At 38.0% G+C, this 14,866-nt stretch overlaps 2 protein-coding genes across 3 annotated transcripts in view; one reads left to right on the plus strand and one right to left on the minus strand.

Annotated features, from left to right (window-relative positions):
- The window catches only part of MUTYH (mutY DNA glycosylase), a 79,194-nt gene that overhangs the window by 59,407 nt on the left and 4,921 nt on the right, over positions 1-14,866 (minus strand). The gene's annotated exons all lie outside the window — the stretch shown is intronic.
- Positions 5,499-14,866, plus strand: part of TOE1 (target of EGR1, exonuclease) — a 42,234-nt gene continuing 32,866 nt past the window's right edge. Inside the window, exon 1 of the mRNA XM_053693570.1 lies at positions 5,499-5,515. The gene's annotated coding sequence lies outside the window, so the exon portion shown is untranslated. The remainder of the gene's footprint in view (positions 5,516-14,866) is intronic.

Here is a 14,866-nt window from a genome sequence, read left to right on the forward strand (position 1 = left end):
AGTTAACTGAGTGCAGGTGCTGCTGGCGACTCCGGCTAGTGGTGGATTCAGGGAAAATGAATTGTAGTCTGTATTACTATAATCTATTCTGGAGGTATTTGCTACAGTAAAACTATCTAATTGCAGGTGCAGTTGGCGACACCGGCTAGTGTTGGTCACAGGGGAAAAAAGGAAATTTATGCTTACCTGATAAATTAATTTCTTCTACGATACAACGAGTCCACGGATTTCATCCTTACTTGTGGGATATTAACCTCCTGCTAACAGGAAGTGGCAAAGAGCACCACAGCAGAGCTGTATATATAGCTCCTCCTTTCCCTCCACCTCCAGTCATTCGACCGAAGTTAGGAAGAGAAAGGAAAAGAAAAAGGTGCAGAGGTGACTGAAGTTTATAAAAAATATAATCTAAATCTGTCTGAAAAATGAGAGGGAGGGCCATGGACTCCTCGTATCGTAGAATAAATTAATTTATCAGGTAAGCATAAATTTACTTTTCTTCTACAAGATACGACGAGTCCACGGATTTCATCCTTACTTGTGGGATACAATACCAAAGCTACAGGACACGGATGAAACGGGAGGGACCTAAACGGAAGGCACCACTGCCTGAAGAACCTTTCTCCCAAAAACAGCCTCAGAAGAAGCAAAAATATCAAATTTGTAAAATTTGGAAAAAGTTTGAAGAGACGACCAAGTCGCAGCCTTGCAAATCTGTTCAACAGAAGCATTGTTTTTAAAAGACAATGTGGAAGCCACAGCCCTAGTAGAATGAGCCGTAATTCTTTCAGGAGGCTGCTGTCCAGCAGTCTCATATGCTAGGCGGATGATACTCTTCAGCCAAAAAGAAAGAGAGGTAGCCGTAGCTTTCTGACCCCTACGCTTTCCAAAAAAACATGAATAAGATGATTGACGTAAATCCTTAGTTGCCTGCAAGTAAAACTTCAAGGCACGGACCACGTCCAAGTTATGCAACAGACGCTCCTTCTTAAAAGGAGGATTATGACATAAAGAAGGAACAACAATTTCCTGATTAATATTCTTATTTGAAACCACCTTAGGAAGGAATCCAGGCTTGGTACTTAAAACCACCTTATCAGAATGAAAGATAAGATAAGGCGAGTCACATTGTAACGCTGAAAGCTCAGAAACTCTACGAGCAGAAGAAATAGCAACCAAAAACAAAACTTTCCAAGATAACAATTTAATATCTATGGAATGCATGGGTTCAAACGGAACCCCTTGAAGAACACTAAGAACTAAATTCAAACTCCAGGGTGGACCAATTGGTCTAAAGACAGGCTTAATTCTGGTTAGAGCCTGACAAAAAGACTGAACATCTGGAACATCTGCCAAACGTTTGTGTAGCAAAATTGACAAAGCAGAAATCTGTCCCTTTAAGGAACTCGCTGATAACCCTTTCTCCAAACCTTCTTGGAGAAAAGACAGAATTCTGGGAATCCTAACTTTACTCCATGAGTAGCCCTTGGATTCACACCAAAAAAGATATTTACGCCATATCTTATGACTTACGTGCCTGTATCAAAGTATCGATGACTGAATCGGAGAATCCCTGCTTAGATAAAATCAAGCGTTCAATCTCCAAGCAGTCAGCTGCAGAGAATTTAGATTTGGATGTTGGAAAGGTCCTTGAATGAGAAGGTCCTGTCTCAATGGAAGTTTCCACGGTGGCAGAGAGGACATGTCCACTAGATCCGCATACCAAGTCCTGCGTGGCCACGCAGGCATGCTCAGAATTACTGAAGCTCTCTCCTGTTTGATCCGAGCAATCACGCGGGGAAGGAGAGGAAACGGTGGAAACACATAAACTAGGCTGAACGACCAATGCACTGCCAAGGCATCTATCAGTTCGGCCTGAGGATCCCTCAACCTGGATCCGTATCTTGGAAGCTTGGCATTCTGTCGAGATGCCATCAGATCCAATTCCGGTCTGCCCCATTGGAGAATCAGTGAGGCAAATACCTCCGGATGGAGTTCCCACTCCCCGGGTGAAAGGCCTGTCGGCTTAAAAAATCTGCTTCCCAGTTGTCTACTCCTGGGATGTAGATTGCTGACAGATAACAAGAGTGGGCTTCCGCCCATCAAATTATCTTGGATACTTCTGTCATCGCTAAGGAACTCCTCGTTCCCCCACTGATGATTGATATAAGCCACAGTCGTGATGTTGTCCGACTGGAATCTGATGAATTTGCCCGAAGCCAACTGAGGCCATGCCTGAAGCGCATTGAATATTGCTCTCAATTCCAGAATATTGATTGGAAGTAGAGATTCCACCTGAGTCCAGACACCCTGAGTCTTCAGGGAATTCCAGACTGCCCCCCAGCCCAGTAGGCTGGCGTCCGTTGTCACTCTAACCCACGATGGTCTGCGGAAACACGTCCCCTGGGACAGATGATCCGCGACAGCCACCAAACAAGAGAGTCTCTGATCTCTTGATCCAGATTTATCGGAGGAGATAAATTTGCATAGTCCCCATTCCACTGTCTGAGCATGCACAGCTGCAGTGGTCTGAGATGAAAACGAGCAAACGGAATGATGACCATTGCCGCCACCATTAATCCAATTACCTCCATACACTGAGCCACTGATGGCCGAGGATTATATTGAAGGGCTCGGCAAGTATTTAGAATTCTTGACTTTCTGACCTACGTCAGAAATATTTTCATGTCTACAGAATCTATCAGAGTTCCCAAGAAGGGAACCCTTGTCCGTGGAACTAGTGAACTCTTTTCTAGGTTCACCTTCCATCTGTGAGTTCTCAGAAAGGACAACACTGTGTCTGTATGAGATTTCGTCAGATAAGTCGACGCCTGAATCAAAATATCGTCCAGATAAGGTGCCACTGCTATGCCGTGGCCTGAGAACCGCCAGAAGGGACCCTAGAACCTTCGTGAAGATCCTGGGTGCTGTGGCCAACCCGAAGGGAAGAGCCACAAACTGAAAATGTTTGTTCAGGAAGGCAAACCTTAGGAACTGATGATCCTTGTGGATAGGAATATGAAGGTATGCATCCTTCAAGTCCACGGTAGTCATATATTGACCCTCCTGGATCATTGGTAAAATTGTTCGGATGGTTTCCATCTTGAAGGACGGAACTCTGAGAAACTTGTTTAGACTCTTGAGGTCTAAAATAGGTCTGAACGTTCCCTCTTTTTTGGGAACCACGAAAAGATTTGAGTAAAATCCCTGTCCCTGTTCTAATCTTGGAACGGGACGAATTACTCCCATAGTAGAGAGGTCTTTTACACAACGTAAGAACGCCTCTCTTTTTATCTGGTTTACAGACAACTGTGAAAGAAGAAATCTCCCTCTTGGGAGAAAATTTTTGAATTCTAGTCGATACCCGTTGGTCACGATTTCCAGTGCCCAGGGGTCCTGAACATCTCTTACCCAAGCCTGGGTAAAGAAAGAAAATCTGCCCCCTACTAGATACGGATCGGGGGCCGTCCCTTCATGCTGTCTTTGTAGCAGCAACGGTCTTCTTGGGTTGCTTACCCTTGTTCCAAGCCTGGTTGGGTCTCCAGACGGACTTGGCCTGAGTAAAATTCCCTTCCTGCTTTGTGGACGAAGAGGAAGCAGAGGGTACTGCTTTAAAAATTCGAAAGGAACGAAAATTATTTTGTTTACCCCTCATCTTAACAGACTTATCCTGAGGTAGAGCGTGACCTTTACCTCCAGTAATGTCAGAAATTATTTCCTTCAACTCAGGCCCGAATAGGGTCTTCCCCTTGAAAGGAATAGCTAAGAGCTTTGATTTAGATGACACATCAGCAGACCACGATTTTAACCATAACGCTCTACGCGCCAAAATGGCAAATCCTGCATTTTTTTGCCGCCAACTTAGCAATTTGAAAGGCGGCATCTGTAATAAAAGAATTAGCTAGCTTGAGAGCCCTAATTCTATCTAAAATGCCCTCTAAAGGGGTCTCAACCTTCAGAGACTCTTCTAGAGCATCAAACCAAAAAGCTGCTGCAGTAGTAACTGGAACAATGCAAGCTGTTGGTTGTAAAAGGAAACCCTGATGAATAAATAATTTCTTTAGAAGACCCTCTAACTTCTTATCCATAGGGTCTTTGAAAGCACAACTGTCCTCAATAGGAATAGTTGTACGCTTAGCCAGGGTAGATATAGCTCCCTCCACCTTAGGGACCGTCTGCCAAGAGTCCCGAATGGTGTCTGATATGGGATACATTTTCTTGAAATTAGGAGGTGGAGAGAATAGTATACCCAGTCTATCCCATTCCTTCTTTATAATTTACGAAATTCTTTTAGGAACCGGAAAAACATCAGTGTAAGTAGGCACCTCAAGATATTTGTCCATTTTACACAATTTCTCTGGTGGTATCACAATAGGGTCTGGTTTTTATCTGGTTTACAGACAACTGTGAAAGAAGTCATCCAGAGTCGCTAAAACCTCCCGAAGTAACAGGCGGAGGTGTTCAAGCTTAAATTTAAAGGACATGACGTCCGAATCTGTCTGAGTTAACATACTTCCTGGGTCTGAAAGTTCTCCCTCAGACAACAATTCCCTGACCCCCAACTCAGAGCCCTGTGAGGGTACATCGGAAATAGCCAACAAGGCATCAGAGGACTCAGTATTCACATTAATTCCTGTCCTACTACGTTTACCCTGTAACACTGGTAACTTAGATAATACCTCTGTAAGGGTAGTTGACATAACTGCAGCCATATCCTGCAGAGTAAAAGAATTAGACGCATTTGAGGAACTCGGCGTTGCTTGTGTGGGCGTTAAAGGTTGTGACACTTGGGGAGAATTAGATGGCATATCCGGATTCTCTTCAGACTGAGAATCATCCTTAGGCACACTTTCTTTACCTAAAATATGCTTTTTACATTGTAAGGCCCTTTCAGTACAAGAGGTACACAAAGTAAGAGGGGGTTCCACAATGGCTTCTAAACTCATAGAACAATTAGTTTCCTCAATGTCAGACATGTTGAACAGACTAGTAATAGCCACAATAGTCATAAATCCCCTCATTTATTGATTCAAACAACTTTTAGAAAAATGTGTACTGCGCCTTTAAGAAATAAAAAAACGCAACAATTTTTTCCCAAACTGCACTAAAACGTTTAAAAAAGCTAAACAATATAATAATTCAATTGGCCCAAAAATTATTGCACCCTATAAGTAAAAGTAAGAGACATTTTAATTCAGAAAATATATCTTAACAGAAAAAATGACCCCTGCACTTTTCTCTGGTGGTTAGCTTGGGTTAATCTCCTATTCTTCAGTTTGAAAATTTGGTGAACAACAATATGCCACCTACCCCAAGGCAGAACACGTTCTTATCGCAGAAACTGAAGGATCTCTGCAGAAACAACGGCAGTGTCAGTTAAAAAAAATAATTTTGCCTGCACTTTTAATTTCTGCCTGCGGGTGTCACTGTTCTGTTCTATCTCAATGGAAATATTTGCTACCTTCCTCTCACTTCCTGATCTCCAGTGCGGTACAGGGAACAGCACATTGCAGAAAAGGTAAGTCAGGGCTTAACAAAATGTATTCTAGGAGTGTAGGAGCCAACCAAAATACTTAGATGTGTTTTTGTTTTGTTCTTTAATAAGTGTGTGTTTATGTTGTGTGTGTGTGTTTATGTTGTGTGTATATATATATATTAGGGTTGCACCGATAACATTTTTTTAAGGCCGAGTACAAGTACCGATACTTGTTTTCAAATACTCGCCGATACCAATTACCGATACTTTTTTTTAATGTCATGTGACAGTTTACCAAGCACAATACAGACTAATTATTTAAGATTCCTTCTTTATAATTATGAAGGACTGTAGCTCAAAAGACATTATGAAATAATAAAACAGGTTTTATTTGTCACAAAGTTCACAGAACATGTTTAGAAATAAAAATATTACAATAAAATATATTAACAACAACAATAAATAACAAATATAAAATTGCAACCAACCAAAAGTGCCATACAGTAAAAAATATAACAGAATACTGTTTAATCATGGTGAACAACACTATGGACTAGATTACATTTGACTGGTAAACTTTACCAATGCTCTCATTACACGTCCTACTCCATTAAAGGCTATGGAATTGGAAATGTGAACAGAGCATTGGTAAAGCTTACCAATCAAATATAATCTAAATCTAGTCCTATAATTGCAGGATAAGTGTTCATTGGGATTAACTTAATTTTTCCTATGAGTACTCTTCCTGCAATTATATAAGCTAAGATGTTCCTCAGAGTACAGTATGTTTTGAACATAATTGTGCAAGATGAGAACTAGCAGTATAAAAGGCAATCTAGCAATTAGAATAATTTTTCAAAAGTTAGTGGCAAGTTCTTTTTAAGGAACAGAACAGAAGCATCTCTGCATGTTCAGCTATAAGTCTGTTTTTGCTATCACTAAGGAGGTTCAACTTTCCACACTACTGCATGGGGCAGAAAGATATTTTTGGGCCATTTTAGCCAGAGCTTGAAATCTCAGTTTATTAACTGCCCAGTACTTCAGGGATTTGTCTGAACGCAGTACAGTGATCTCTCCTACAATAATACAAATAACAGCAATTCTATTGGCAGAACAGTAGTAAACAATTTTTAGTTTAGTCTCCACTTCAGCTTTAAATGAAATGGGAACATACAGTTTGAAAAAAACACCACAAGATAGCATATGGGTAGTAAGTGGAGGTATCGGTTTAAGTATCGGTGCATTTGCACGAGTACAAGTACTCATGCAAGTACTTGGTATCGGTACCGATACTAGTATCGGTATCGTTGCAACCCTAATATATATATGGTGTGTGTGTGTATATATATATATGGTGTGTGTGTGTGTATATGGTGTGTATGTGTATATGTTATGGTGTGTGTCTGTATATGGTGTGTGTGTGTGTGTCTGTATATGGTGTGTGTGTGTGTGTATATAGTGTGTGTGCATATGGTGTGTGTATGTGTGTGTATATATATATATATATATATATATATATATATAGCTTGTGTGTGTGTGTATATGTTGTGTGTGTGTATGTGGCGTGTGTGTGTATATATGGTGTGTGTATATGTATGTTGTGTATATATGGTGTGTATGTTGTGTATATGTTGTATGTGTGTATGTTGCGTATATGGTGTGTATGTATATGGTGTATGGTGTATATGGTGTGTGTGTGTATATTTTGTTTGTGTGTGTGTGTGTATATGGTATGTTGTGTGTGTGTGTGTGTGTGTGTATGGTGTGTGTGTGTGTATATGGTATGTTGTGTGTGTGTGTGTGTGTGTATGGTGTGTGTGTGTGATGTATGTATAGTGTGTGTGTGTGTGTGTATGTGATGTATGTATAGTGTGTGTGTATATATGGTGTATACACAGGCTGTACATGAACCTGTCCTCATGCACACCGAGTAAGGGCAACAAAGACAGCAACACCAGCTTCTTAAAGACACTGCAGAAAAATTTTCACTAAAAAAAACTCATTGCAGAAAATGAAAAAAAGTTCTGCCTCTGGGGCCACCTAAAAACAAACTGGGAGAAAAGGGTTTAAGGAAATGATTAAACAGATTTGTAGAGCATCCTCAATTAGGTTTAGAAGGTTCAGTAGAGAAAGAAAATGCTAAAATTATCACACAGATAACCCAGATCCTGAACCACAAAATTGAGGGTGTACAAAGGGAAGTTCAGAAAGACATACAACATTTATCAGCAGAAATTAAAAACTTTCAACAAAGATTAAGAGAAGCTGAACAAAGGATTTCTGACTTAGAGGACTCCCAAATAAATATTCTAGATAGAATCAGGGAGCTAGAACAACAAAATAGACACTTGACACTCAAAAATCTGAGAGTATTGAGTATCCCAGAAACAGTTAAGGCAGCAACTGGAGGAACTACCAGACTTGCTGGGTTTTAAGACAGAGAAGGGCACCTTTGCAATTGAGTACATAGAATCAACATGAAAACTTACAGAGACCAACCCAGGCCGGTTATAGTAAGATTTGCAAGTTTTAAAGATAAAAATACTATCTTCATATAAACAAACGGATAAGCTACTATATCGGGGTGATAGAATCTTTCTGTACCAAGACTTTGCAGCTCAAACAGTCAAAGCTAGAAAAGAGCTAATCCCATTATGAAATGAATTGAACAATAAAGAGTTTAGAGCCTTTGTTATTTTCCCAGCTACAATCAGTTATCTTGCAAGATGAGGTAACGTTTCTGCAAAATAAAGAAGAGATCTACAGTTTTCTAGAAGCTTCTAAAGTGTAAGATGGCCTGTTAGTGAAGGTTTGTGAGGCAAGGGGTGGGCAGAGGGTGGAACATACCAATAGATCAATATAGAGTAATTACTCATTTACACAATGTATCACTAGTGTTGTGTTTTTGTTTCTCTCACCTTGCTTGTAATACAGAGCATAATGCTCATATCTACATTAAGGGACAGTAAACACCAGCATTTTTATTGTTAAAAAGATCGATAATCCCTTAATTACCCATTCCCCAGTTTTGAATAACCAACACAGTTATAATAATAAACTTTATACCTCTGTAATTACCTTGTATCTAAGCCTCTGCAGACTGCCCCCTTATTTCAGTTCTTTTGACAGACTTGCATTTTAGCCAATCAGTGATGACTCCACTGTAAATTCATGTGCATGAGTTCAATATTATCTATATGAAGCACATGAACTAATGCCCTCTAGTGGTAAAAAACAGTCAAAATGCATTTAGATTAGAGGCAGCCTTCAAGGTCTAAGAAATTAGCATATGAACCTCCTAGGTTTAGCTTTCAACTAAGAATACCTACAAAACAAAGCAAAATTGGTGATAAAAGTAAATTAGAACGTGTCCTATTTAAATCATGAAAGTGTTTTTTGTACTTGACTGTCCCTTTAAGATACACTGATATACACTTACGAATCACGAATTTCACTTCAACTAAGCATTACTAAGAACCCTCAATCTATTGAGATCAGATTCAGATTTTGTCACAAATGTTTGACTTCTACATAGAATAAATGATTTTATATCAAGCTAAGCTTGCACTGCCCTCACATAACTGTTATTTTTTTTTTTAATCAGATTCACTCTGTTTTCACTGATAAGTTTTTTTTTTCTCACCTCTGCTTTTTTATCTGCTCCCCGCCTTGCCGGTTAAGCTACGGGCATTATTTTCTATTATGAATGTTAAATGTTACATCGTGGATAGGAATGCACCAAAATTTCGGCCGCAGAAAGTTTTGGACGAAAATTGCATTTTTGGTTATTTGTTTTTTTATTTGCCTTTTTTTTCGGTAAAATTATTGTGTAGCATATTTCAAATTTGATGCCAGCTTAGAGCTGCTGTTTGAGTTCATTACTTGACTTACTGTTTTGCATATAATAATAGTTTTCTAGGACTATACTTTATTTTGATAATTGGTAAAAAAAAAAAAAAAAAAAAAAGGTTAAATCTGATTCTGTTACACAGAACTAAATAAAGAATAAAACTAGCGATGCACCGATATTTGGGCCGCCGAAAACGTGCAATTCCAATTTCGGCCCAAAATGGCTAAAAATGTACAGCCCTCTCCTGTTCTATTGAGTTAAATGTCTATCCTTATCATGCACTGGCATGGTACACAGAGCACACACATAAGTACCATGACATGATGATATTTGAAACCAGCAGTGACTTTTTTTTTTTTAAAGAAGGAAACCAAAGTTTTGAATACAGGATTCAAAGGAGGATACGTAACATGTTTATACACACTTGATATTATCAGACACAGCCCTAAGCACACACAGTGAATATGTATAAGCCTTATATACAGTGCTCATACATCAGCCTCTTGTGCATAGACATTCTATTCGCCTGAGGCAAATATCCGTGCACACTATATATGCATAAGTCCCAAGCTCGCACACAGTTGGTACGAATTAGAACCCACCAGACAGTGTATACAAAAAAGCACATTGACTTTCTATAACCACCTTGCACGTAAGGTCGTAGCTAAGTCCGGTGGTCCTGGTGATAGGTGACAGGCAGACTCCATTTGGGGCTCCGGACATATAATCTGATGGGTCAGTGTGAGACCCAAACCAGGAACTAGGCGGAGATACGATGAGACGATCAGGTGCAGCCATGCTTATCGCACGGATAACTACACCCAAAAACAAAACACATGTCCACCTCGTATTGTTGTTTGGCTATAACCACGCTCTCCCTTGTAGAGCTCCACCAGTTTCACTGTAGATTGCGCCCTACGGTACAAGTGACCATGCCCATTTGTTAGAGCTTTCCCGCTTACAAGCTCTATCAGCTACACTTACACACTGTATTTAAAAAAAGAAAAAAATAATTTCGGTTTCGTTTCGGTTTTCGGCAGGGGGCATCCTGAATTTTCGGTATCGGTTTCGGTCCAAATTTTTTTATTTCTGGGCATCCCTAATCGTGGAATGTGGGGGGTATAAAATCCCCCATTAAAAGGAAAAATATTTTTAATCACTTAAGAAAATGCTTTAATTCGGATTTGGTAAGAGACACATTTACTTGACAAGGAACATATGATATTGAAAAGAGAATGGGTTAAGGAAATCATATTCTCATCCTACAAGAAAAGTAGTAGAGGTATAGCAATATTGTTTAATAAAAAATTAGATTATCAGATAAAGACAATTCGTGATCCCCAGGGAATTAAATAATGAAGTGTTAACTTTATGTAATATATATACGGCCCTAATGAGTCCAGCAGAGCCTTTTGGGAATCATTGAAGTACTAAATAAATTTGGTGATACAAAAATGATCATAGGCGGCGACTTTAATTTAACCCCCAATTCCAAAATTGATAGATTAAACAAAGAAAATAAGTCACCCAAGAAAAATAAAGATAAAAGAGGTAAATTTGACAAAAAAAAAATTAGCTTACTACTGATGGAAGCATTAGATCTAATAGATACATGGAGATACAAAAATCAATTTACATGCATGTCAAAAAAATATGGATCGATGTCTAGGATAGATTTATTTTTTATCTCAAAGGACCTAGCGCAACAAATCAGACGTAAGAATAGGGGAAATTATAATCTCTGAACACGCACCAATTAATATAATGTTGTCATTATCAAGTATAAGGAAACAAACATTGAGATTTAAGTTTCTCAAGTTTTTATATGGTTCCAAAAAATTTGAGGCTCTATTAAAAAGAAAAATGGGAAGAATTTATCGAGAACAATAAAAGGTGATGATTGTATATTTCAAACAATTTTGGAGGCAGGGAAAGCGGTTATTAGAGGTCACCCCCAAGGCAGAACATACAGTGATCTGAGATGTCATCGCAGAAAATGTAGCATATCTGCAGAAAGAACAGGACACATGCAGGAACTGTTATGTGCTTTAACTTTGCAGCACTGCTCCACATTAGGCTGTTCTTTTCAAACAGAGCTGTGCTCTGGCTGCGCTGTGTAAGTTTTCCTTAACACAGTGCATTCAGAGCAAAGTGCTGTTTGAAGAACAGTCAAATAATGCAGTAGTGCTGCAAAGCAGCATTGTATTGATTGTTAACTGGCTCTCAGGGGTTATTGTCAAACTCGTCCCCCTAGCTTTTGCCAGTCTGCAAAGCTGTTTTTTTCTGAATGTAAGACGTTCGTATGAGCAATGCACCGTTTTTAATACTGCACTTCTATGTTAGACAAAGAGAAAAGGAAACAAATTTATTTAAGAGACATTTTACAATTTCTTTTTTTGTCTGCAGCTAATTTGCAATGCAATTTTTAAAGTCTAAAACTTTACAAATGGCTTTATTCTCCAGTTAATCAACACATTGCAATTGTACTGGTGCTTTAGTGTAACTGCCTAATTTAAAATTGAATTTTATTTAAAAATGACCTGCAGAAACATTTTCACTAAAAAAATCTCATCGCAGAAAGTGAAAGAAAGTTCTGCCTATGGGGAGGTCACATTATTGCTTTTGTAGCTAAATACAATAAGATCATGCAAAGGCAGTATAGGCACCTAAGTGAAAAACTGGGAGCAGCATATGCACTGAACTTGGGGAACCATTCTTATAACAATTTAAAAAGTTATCTATTAAAAAGGAAATTAATATTTACTTGTCCCATCAAGCCACTAGAGACATAAAAAAGCTTAAGCTAAATTCTATAGACAGGGCAACAGAGCAAGGACATTTCTAGCTAGTCTAGTTAAAAATCGTAAATCTAATAAGCAAGTTCTTCAAATAGAATCAGAGAAGGGAATTTAAACAAAATCGGAAGAAATTGCTGAAGAGTTTAGTAAATATTATGCAACACTGTATACATCAGAAAAACACAGCAATATAAAACAAGAAAGTAAATTGTTTCTAGACTCGATACCCATGACAGAAATTACAAAAGAACAGTAAGATCTATATGTAGTAATTACGCTAGAGGAATTTAATTAAAGGGACACTAAAACCCATTTTTTCTTTCATAATTCAGATCGAGCATGCAATTTTAAGCAACTTTCTAATTTACTCCTATAATTTTTTCTTCGTTCTCTTGTTATCTTTATTTGAAAAAGAAGGCATCTAAGCTAAGGAGCCGGACAATTTTTGGTTCAGTACCCTGGACAGCACTTGTTTATTAGTGCTGTTCAATCAGCAGGGACAACCCAGGTTGTGAACCAAAAATGGTCCGGCTTCTAAACTAACATTCTTGCTTTTCAAATAAAGATAGCAAAAGAATTAAGAAAAATTGATAACAGGAGTAAATTAGAAAGTTGCTTAAAATTACATGCTCTATCTGAATTGTGAAAGAAGAATTGTGTCCCTTTAAACTATGGGGGAGTTAAAATTAGGAAAAGCACCCGGACCAGATGGTCTCACTATGGAATGGTATAAAATACTTCAAGAGCAAACCTCTAAAATTTTGATAGAAATATTCAACCCATATTTATCAGGAGAAATTCAGCCCTCTCAATAATTCTCAGCTGCATGTATAATCGTCATACCAAAAACAGGGAAGGATCCTCTTAAAGTTGCCTCATAGACCAATCTCGTTGCTCAACCAAGATTATAAAATACTGTACTGGCAAAAATGTTAGCCAACAGATTAAAAACAGATTTACCTTTTAATAATACACAATGATCAGTCAGGTTTTGTTCAAGCAAGATCCTCAGCAAAGAACATGAGAAAAGTGTTATACATAGTAAATCATTTTTGGCTACTTAAAGGGACACTCAATCAAAATTAAACTTTCATTATTCAGATAGAGCATGCTATTTTAAACAACTTTCCAAATTACTTCATTTAACAAAATGTGCACAGTCTTTTTATAGTTAAAACTTTTTGAGTCACCAGCTCCTATTGAGCATGTGCAAAAACAGCCGACAGAACAGCCTAAGAGGAATGCTCCTCTCTTAGATTTAGATGCAGAAAAAAAACTTTCGAAAGGGTCAAATGGCCATTTTTATTCTCCTGTCTAAAAAAATATAATATTCAGGGATTCTTCCTCTCTCTTATTAAAAACATTTATAACAAACCAACTGCCCTATTGTCTGTTAATGGGGAGTCATTCACAAGGTTTACCCTAGAAAGGGGAACAAGGCAGGGATGTCCCTTATCGCCTTTATAATTTAATTCGGTATTGGAACCCTTAGCCGTCAAACTCTGCAAAATCCCTTTTGGCTTTAAGATAAAGGAGAGTAGTTTTAATCTTGCACTTTACGCGGATGACATGTTGCTTTTCATACAAGATCCAGAACTGCATTTAAATGAGGCGTTTAGGCGGCTATCAGGCTATAAAATAAACGAGAATAAAGCAGAGATCCTGTGGATTAATAAAAGTAAAGTACCCTTTGTTGAAGTAAACAAATAACTAACATACCTGGGTATTCTCCAGTAACCCAAATGATTGGTACAAAATAAAACTTTAGCCAAATTTTTTGAAGACATCAAAAAGGATTTTATGCATTGGAAAGGGCTACCTATTTGTTTAACAGGTAGAGCCCATTTAATAAAGATGATAATTTTCCTGAAACTATTATACCCAATGAATATGATTCTGATTATGGATGCTTTAATTCTAGAAGATATAGCAGTGTCCTCGTTGTTACATCAAAAATGGAAAGATCTCTTACCCGCAATTAGAAATAACATCATGTATGTGAGTATACTTAGGGCCTGGCAGAAAGACCATAAGGTTATGGGGGCTCAACAGCACTTTTTTACTATTTCTACCTATAAGGGGAAACCCATTGTTTTTACCATGTATGTCTTCAGGTTTTTCTAAAAGGTTGGCATAAGGCAAACATACAAACAATAGGTGACTTAATAAATATACCACAAAGGAAAATAATATCTTTTGAAGAGTTACAACGTAAGGTTCAGATACCAGATTTTTACTATTTCGCCTATGGTCAAATTTCTCACTACATTAATGATATTCTGCAAAAGCACCCATCTATATGGAAAACTCATTGCTTGGCTAAAACTATCTCAATGCATTAAATGCAAACTGGGTAACCCTAATCTTAAACACTATTTTTGGGAGTGCCCGAAGATTAAACAACTCTGGGCTAAAATTAGCTATTGGGTCTCTAAAGTGCTGAAAACAAGAGTGCAATTAAATTTCCGAAATATTATAACTTTGGCAAACCTAGCAGTAAAAAATTAATGTGAGGCTTTTGTGGTAATGATAATGTTAACCCCATACGGACAAGGCCATTTTTCAATTTTTTTCCGTTAAGGACCAGGGCTATTTTTACATTTCTGCGGTGTTTGTGTTTAGCTGTAATTTTCCTCTTACTCATTTACTGTACCCACACATATTATATATCGTTTTTCTCGCCATTAAATGGACTTTCTAAAGATACCATTATTTTCATCATATCTTATAATTTACTATAAAATT

Source organism: Bombina bombina, chromosome 10 (assembly GCF_027579735.1).
Source record: "Bombina bombina isolate aBomBom1 chromosome 10, aBomBom1.pri, whole genome shotgun sequence".
NCBI lineage: Eukaryota > Metazoa > Chordata > Amphibia > Anura > Bombinatoridae > Bombina > Bombina bombina.